The sequence below is a fragment of the Micropterus dolomieu genome, linkage group LG23 (assembly GCF_021292245.1).
Source record: "Micropterus dolomieu isolate WLL.071019.BEF.003 ecotype Adirondacks linkage group LG23, ASM2129224v1, whole genome shotgun sequence".
Classification (NCBI taxonomy): domain Eukaryota; kingdom Metazoa; phylum Chordata; class Actinopteri; order Centrarchiformes; family Centrarchidae; genus Micropterus; species Micropterus dolomieu.
In genome coordinates this window covers 4586595-4595484 of record NC_060172.1, presented here as the reverse complement: position 1 = coordinate 4595484, position 8890 = coordinate 4586595, and positions in this window count along the sequence as shown.

Below are 8890 nucleotides of genomic sequence, written 5' to 3'. Positions count from 1 at the left end.
GTCATACTGCACATTGCTGCAGCTCCTCTTTTCAGCCTGTGTTGAAGGCTTCGTTTTAGCTATGGAGTGATACATCTTGTCTCTAAATGATCTTTGTTGGGAGTTGCACATGCTCAGTTCCTAGTTAAGGACTACTAGCCAATCAGAAGCAGAGAAGGGCGGGTCGGCGAGAAGCCGGTAAACGGCTCGGGTTCAGCCGTACGTGTTGCCGACCGGCTCGGCAACACGGACTGGAGCGAGAGTTTCAGAGCGGTGAGTTATTAATCTGTATCCATAAAGTTTTAACTGAGCTCTGTCTCTACATCACAGGAACAACTTTCTGTCCACTGACTGCCTGGAGGGTAGCTAGTGTTTGGAAGGGAGAAGAGAGCTGTGTGCTGCAGCTCGCTGTTTCTGAGGGCGTGTCGGAGTAGCCGCTCGGCGAGCGTTATATGAGGCGCGTTTCAGGGAAGCGGCTGGACTACAAACGAGCTGTTTTCAGTTCAGAGCAGAGTTTTCTGTGGGAGATGGGAACTCCCTTTGGGCTTTTTCACTTTGCAAACCTGTTACATTTATGGTTATTTACATTTACTGTTACATTATTAGGTTTATAACTCAATAAAAGGAGAGGGGAAAAGCCAAAAAGCAGAATACCACCTCTTTAACTGGTGGGGGCCTTCCTGTCACTGTTACAGCTAATGTTCTACATACTGCCGCCCGCTTTACAGGAGGGGAACCTAGCAACAGTTCAAATACGCCCAGCGTTTTTAATAACTTTTTTTTAGAAAATATTTAAGCGGGATGGAAAGGTAAAACACGGGAGACTCCCGGGGGAAATGGGAGGGTTGACGGGCATGGTCGGAAGTCGTTGGAAAAGTATCATTCACAGTGGTTTATGGGACGTGTTCACGCTATCTTAAGTCTTCATCAGTCTTGGAAACTTCTTCACAACCGAACCAGCAGTTCCTTTGTCTCTTTTTTTTTGGTTCCAAATCAAATGTTACATATTATAATATTGATCATAGACAAGGACGCCACTCCTCTTGCTTTATCTGACACAAAGAACTGAATTACAACAATATGGTTCAAAAGTGCTTTTGAACCCAAATTTTACTATTTCAAATTTTTAAAATGATGTCAGGACCAGTGTAACGCTCACATATGTTTCATTTACGGTTTTTATTATTTAAGATAGTTTCTGAACACCGTGAGCCTCAGCTGTCGTTGCCACAGAGACACAGAGAGATGTCAGTCAAAGGCGCGGTGAATTCAGAATCGCCATCATTGAATCTGTAAATAGAACATGGGGTCATGGTTACTGAATTAATCCAGAATTAAAGCAAAATCTGAAAGTGAGTTCATTTAAAACGGCAGACTTTATTAACTTCCTGCCGAGATGCACCTTGGAACTCGTAGTTAACAGAAAAAGAAAAAAAAAAATAAAAAAAACCCTGAAAAAGTTTTTGTCCGCAGGCTTCTTGTAGCTTTTTAACAAATAAAGTATCGGGTATTTTCTAGTCAGTCATATAACCTGAAGTAACTCCTGCTTCTTCACAACTCTATGAAAAGTGCTGTAGAGAAATTAACCAATCAAAAGCCTTAATTTAGATTTGAGGCGCATTTAAAGGGCAACTTCCGTATTTTTCCACCTGGAAACCTCATCGCTCTCGTCACAGCCACCAGACTCCATTGATGTAAACAGTCATTTTATCTTGCTGGTCTACCGCCGCCTTGGTCAGCTACTTTGTTTGTGTTATTTCTAAAGGGTTAAAAACACCAAAGTCACAGGAAAACAAACTAACCTCGGTAGACCAGAGAGGTAAAATGACTGTTTTTAGTCTGGCGGCTTGATGAGAGCGACGTATCGACTCTCTCTCTCGGTAGGAATCCTTTCCATGATGTTGTCAGACACTTTTAAATTCCCCTTTAAGATAAACAGGAAGTGGTCACAGTGATTACGTGTAAAATCACACATAGACAGAATACTACTACCACTATTACTAACATATGAAACTGGGTTATTACATATAATATTTGAAGTCAGTCACTCTGAAAAGTTTCTGACCTGCTTTTACCTGCAGTAAAGAAAAGCTGGTTTAACTCTAGGTGTGTGCGTTCTGCCGCCTTACCTTTCCCCCTCATTAACCTTCGTCCTGGTGATAGTGTCGGGCCTTTCAACACGAAATTGCAGAACCCTGATTCCTCTCCAAGTTCATGTTTGGCAAGAGCAGAAAAAAAACCCCTCAGATATGCTGCTGCTTCTTCTTCTGCTGCCGCCGCCTGACACGTGAGAGCGGCGCAGTCATTTACCTTCCAAGGTGCTCTTTAAGTCTTCGTCATTTAGATATGTACAAAATACACATGACGGGGGATTTTTCTTTTTCCTCTGACAGTCACGATGAAGGTTCACTGTGTTTGTACGTGCGTCCTCTCCTTCTGTTATCATGACGCTTTGCTTGTGTCCTGTTGTGCTTAATGGTGAAACAGGCTGTTATTTATTGATTATCATGCTTTTGTAAATAATTTTAATTCTAGCGGTTGACCTTTGAGCCCGAAAAGTCAGGAAGATTAGCGACATGTTTGATCTGCGTATTACTGTGTGTATATCTGTACTTTGTTTCACACTCTTATTTATATTTAAATTTATCCTGCACGGGCACCTTTTTCCAGAAAAACACCTGAAATAACAAACCCAAAATGAATCAGGAACAACTCCTCAACCATCAGGCCTGGATGCATAATTCTCCTGTGAAAGGTCCGAAGCTAAGGAATATAAATCCATTGTATATAAATATATTTATTTTACCATTACAGAAAAAATCTGTTATTTTCATCTTCGCCTGGTAAAAAAAACTATATTTTAATGCAATAAAGCATCAAAACCATCATAATATAGATTATAATGCACCTAGAATGCAACTGTAACTGTAAATTTGATGAAAATAAACTAAAATACAATATTTACTGTTGACTTTTATTGGTAGAGATCTTTAAAACACTATTTCTGTCCATACAACCACAATCCAAATAACAAAACATTGAAATATTGATAAAAACAGTGAATATTCATCAACATTCCTGTCACCAAAAGCACTCCCACGCTTTACGGGCCTGTAGATTGAGACCCGAACATCCAACAGTGACGGGTCGGCCACAGAATGGCGAAAAACACTCGCAGGTATTGCACAATAATCAAGATGGCGCCCGCTGAGACTCGGAGCAACAAAATAGGTGGATTTTGGAGTTAAAACGCTGACAATAAAAACATTCAGTCAGCGATTTCGCTCACAGCCCGGCTGCCCCGGTACCGGGGGGCGTCTGTTTTAAACAGGTTGAATGTCTTTATATTCTACTTACCATCTTTTTACCATTATTTCTATTCCTTTATGCCTTGATGTGCAAAGTGAGCAACTGTGCCCGAAGAATTTCCCCTCAGGGATCAATAAAGTTGGCCAGACGGACAATAGTGGATATATTTAATTGTTTTGATTAGTGGTGGAACGTAACTAAGTACATTTACTCAGGTATTGTAATTAAGTACAAATTAGAGGTATTCGTACTTTACTCGAGTGTTTTATTTCCTGGCACGTTCTGTTGTACTTTTTACTTCTGTACATTTATCTGACAGCTTCAGTTACTTTACTAATTAAGATTTTTACACACAAAACACATGAAGAGTTTATAAAATATCATGTTCTGTTATCATCGATTAAACTACCCAACAGTTTGTACAAGTACAGCTGGTACATTCGTTGACTGACTCTTTCAAGTCATTTTCATGTAAAAACATTTCATGTGAAGATTTGCTGCTTTTCCTTTTAATTATTTGAAGTACTCGTACGTTGTGAAGTACTCTTTGGATAACCGTGACAACATTTCTCACTATTTTCAGACTTTTTACTATTGATCAATGGAGAAAATAATCAGCAGCTGCAGTCTGAAACTAAGTAGTTCAACCTCAACAGCTACAGCAGGAAAATCCTGCTTTGACACGTTTGACATTTTTCTTTCTGCTTTGAGCACTTTTAACACGTAGTTATTATTAATTCTAATAGTAAGTACATTTTCCTGATTATACTTACGTACTTTTACTGGTGAATAATTTGTCGACCGCAGGTTTGGATCTAAATTATTGCTAAGGACAATTCAGAAGTCGCTGGATATTGTTAGGAAGTGTCTCTGCTGCTTCTACATCCATAAATAATGTGCCCACATGTGTCGGTCCACGTTTAACTTCTAACCCCGACTGAATTCCACATCATGTAGAGAATGAGCTTTTTGTTACGATGTAGAACGATGAAATTGAGCGATATCTATGATATATGATAAAATAATCTGGTATTCAAATTACTTCCTCACCTTCCATTAAATAAAATGTTTTAAAACTTTATTTTTAGTTACAGATAATATTCTCCTAGAAGGATAAATCAAAGATAAGGCTCTTTGCAGTAAAGATGCAACCTTATCTTTCATATATTATCTCTATAAATGAAACTAAATATGATTATAAGTGCATTAAAAACACAGCAGAGGTGTGTTATTGCACCAACTAAAGATTCAACATGTTAAGTTACATAAATCTCTGATTTTTCTCCTGAAAACTTACAGAGGAAGAGGAAGTGGACTGAGTTTGTTAGTACATAAATGATGTGTTTTGTTTGACTTTATTCTCCTGTGTGCTGCAGCTCTGTGTGTGTTCCTCTCCGACCTGCAGGCTGTTAAACGCAGTCAATAGTTAACCAACGAAGAAGTAAAAGGAAGTCACAGAGCGCCATCGTCTCTGTCATAGTTTTATGTGATGCTCGTGTCCTCATCGTGACCCCAGTGAAGTTACAGATTTATATCTGGGAGCTGCAAACACAGAAAACCTGTTTGAAAAGCAGAAATAAAGAGGTTTTGTTGTCGTTCCCTCTGAATCGTTTGTGGTCATGATTTCCAGATTCACAGTAAAGTTTGATTTATATTCATGTGTAGCATCTGTGGCTCCATACTGTATTACACTTCCAGAAAAAAGTACGAGTACGATGAAGAAAGTGTTGAAGCAGTTAAATGTTGTACTATTACATCTCCTCAGATTCTCCTTCCTCCTCATTAACAGAAAGCAGCTCATTCTGAACTGTTGAGTTTCAGCTGATGATTCTTTTCATTCTGGTTCAATCTGCTCATTATTTCCTCCATCGACCCGCTGACTGTTTGGGCTCTGGGGACCCGTGACGGCAGAATCTTTACAAACTAAAGTGACACCTTCACGTGTTTGTGGACAGGGTGCGATCTACATCGCAAGCCCCGTCCACACTGCTGCATTTTGACCTTTTTCTACGTTTGCTCCTCCCGTCCAAACTAAAACGGCAAAAACGAAGACCTAAAACAGAGACGTTTGGAAACGCTGCCGACCCCGTTTTTTGTTTCAAAACTCCGGGTAGCGTCTTAGTGAAGACGGGCACTAGATGTGTGTTTTCAGTCGTTTTAATACAGACGGAGATCAACTCTGATACGCAGCTAAAACGCTGCTGTGGACGGAGATCGGATTTGTTTTAAAACTCTGCTGCAGAATAACTTGAAGTTGTTCACTCATTATTGATCCCTGGACATTGTATAAATCTCTAAATTTACATTATTTCTCAGTTTGCTGATTTAAACTTTGTCTTTACCTTCTTTTGTTATACTGCTGCACTGGAAGGCAATACATTTCTACAGGAAACACCTTGGAACAGCCAGTAAATGCACCTCAGAAACTTTATTTGGACTATATTATATATAATGACTTTCTTTTGTACCATTTAAGGTTTTTCACCGGATTAAACAGAAGAACTACAAACATGGGGGTGAGTGTTTCACATTGTGGCTCCTTTGACAAAATACATGTGATAAATTTATATTAACTGATAAAAATAGATTTTTTTAGTTGATTAATCGACATAAAATCAATGTAAAACTATTTTAATAGTCAAAATAGCCAATAATTTGAGGGTTTTCTTTGTCGTACGTCGCAGTAAACTAAATCTTTTTGAGTTTTGGATCAGACAAAACAAGACATCTAAAGACAGACAAAGAAATTATAAATGTCCATACAGTAATTTTACTATTTTAGTCCCTCCTCTTTTGCTCTTCCTGAATATTTGTTCCATGCTATCTGGATCGAGGGTGTCGTACGCTGTACAGATATATATATATATAAACAACTGTGATCTATGACCTGTGAACATGTAATGGAGATGTAGGGAGTGAAGTTCAAGCACACACACAAGCTCCATTAAAGCAGCCCATCCTTGTGTGCGATGTCGCAAATTAGTTGATTTATGTGTGTTTTCTATATATGATTAGCTCACACGCTCATTCACTTCAAAGCTGCCGCTGCCTGCTGGGTTTCAGTCAGCGAGGCTCCAGAGGTTTGTGACTCTGTTTGACCAGAAACAGGCCGCCTGCTGTAATCTGTGTTTGCCTTGTAACAATCTAATAATTCCACCTTTCACACATAATGCTCGTGACATTTTAACAACCCTATTAACCTGTGTCTTACTTCACTCCTGTGTTCACCCGGGGTCAAAGGTCACGACCCAGAGACGACAGAGGAAGACACGCACCTCTGAGCCGCCGCATGCTAAAAATGCTAATCCTCCTAAAGCATGCTAACGACTGGGGGGGGGGGCTCTTCCTGGATCCTGCTTCCCGCTATTGTTTACCCACACTGCACCTGTGAATTTTGACACCAGAGCGGTTTGAAGGAAAGAATCGGAGACAGAGGAAGAAGATAAACAAACAGACGCTTCACTCTTACACCAGCTTATAATCAGCTGCTATTTTACTACACGTGTTCCTAATATTTTGTCCACCCTCGCTGGGTGGACAAAATATTAGGAACACTAGTTTTGTAACTGTAAATTGATTCCCTCGCTTAGCTATAACAAATGACTCATTTTTAAGAACAGGCAGGGATCTCTGGGTCGGGCAGTCGATGTTTTCTGAAGATACGAGACAAGGGGAGCTAAAAGGAGGGGCAGTAAAGGTTAATCATTTTAAACACACACACACGTAGCGGCGTACAGTTGGCGAGGTGTTGTGGTTCTCATGGCTTTATGGCGTGGATGTGTGTGAAAGCATCCATAAAAGCTGCAGGTAAACACGGGGACGCCGACGGAGAGTTTTGGAGAAGAGCTCAGCGGTGGGAAAAACAACACACTGTCTCCGTAACCCGCAGTTTAACTTCAAAGCTGCAGACACGGATAAACGATGAGCTGAAAGTCAGTGCGAAGCTCTGGTTGCTTTAATGCACATTTTCAATTTGTGCATTAAAACAACCTGAGAGGAAACCTCAGCTGTGTGCGGAGCGATGAGGAGGATGTAACTTTCTCACGGTAACACGTGATGTTCTCCACGTGGTTTTCCATCGTTTGCGCCTTTACCGCAGCTCTTCTAATGAGGTCGTCTCGCTGCGTCTTCTTCTGCGATGGTTTAAAGCCATCGACTGGAGAGACACTGCTCCGCTTTAGTTTAAAAATAAAACGAATCCGATCTCCGTCCACAGCAGCTGCGTATCAGAGTTGATCTCCGTCTGTATTAAAACGACTGAAACGCACAGCTGGTGGCCGTTCAGGTACGCTGGGCGAGAGCGTGTAAACATGAAGCAGACGGTCCGTTCTGTAGTTACAGAAGATTTGGTGAAAGAATAAAGTACTATAGACGAAGAACCGCACCGGATTTTATTTTGCATGCACCAATAACGAGCTGGGACTTTTACTGAACGTTACACGGGAGTTAAAAGCGGCTGTGGCGGCGGGAAACAAAGTAAATACGGCGACATGCACAGTGCACGTGTAGGCTGTAAGACCCAATCAGAGAGCCAAATGTGAGCGTCTGCATCATCGTTTGTCCCCTGTTTTTGCCCGTCATCACTAAAACGGTCTCTGGAGTTTTAAAACGACGGCAGCGTTTCCAAATTTCTCCTTTATTTTCTCTGTTTTAGTCTGGACGGGAGGTGCAAACGCAGCAAAAGGTCGTTGTTCTGACCAGAGAGGCCGACTCGTCCCCGTCCCGGATGAGGCTGTCAGCAAACTTCGGGAGTTTGACAGCACAGCACTGAATCGAAGTGTAGAGATAGGGTTTGCTATGCGAGACTAGGTAACACTGATTACTGAACAAAAACACAACTTCGCTCTCTTGTTTTGGTGAAACTGGATCGTATTTTATACAGTTTTAGCGTTAGCAACAAGTAAAACTATCTAGTCCATCACAGCGTTGAGGCAGAGCAACCAGAGCTTACTAGGAGTAGGCTGGTCATTTTTACGAATAAGCCTGTTTGTTGCTAGTCAAAATTAGCATCACAGCTAATATCACAGTTCACATGAAGTACGGATGCACCAGGCTAACCAAGCTAGCTAGCTCCACTTTCTCGTCTAAATATGGTCACGTGTGGTTCCAAAAAAACAGTGGCGCTGCCACTGTCCATTACTGCCACTGTCCATTACTGCACTCCCCAGAGAAATATTGTCAAATGTGTTGGAAAAAGCAATCTCAGAAAGAAGGAGACAGTTTTGCAGTTGCATTATAGATTTAAAGGTTGTGTTCAGGCTGTCAAACTGACTCAGAAAGACTCAAACTGACTCAGTCCTGAGTCAAACTGACTCAAACTGACTCAGACAGACTCAGGACAGATTCAAACGGACTCAGACAGACTCAGGACTGAGTCAAACTGACTCAAACAGACTCAGACAGACTCAGGACAGACTCAAACGGACTCAGATAGACTCAGGACAGACTCAAACTGACTCAAACAGACTCAGACAGACTCAAACTGACTCAGACAGACTCAAACGGACTCAGACAGACTCAGGACTGAGTCAAACTGACTCAGATAGACTCAGGACTGAGTCAAACTGAGTCAAACTGACTCAGACAGACTCAGGACTGAGTC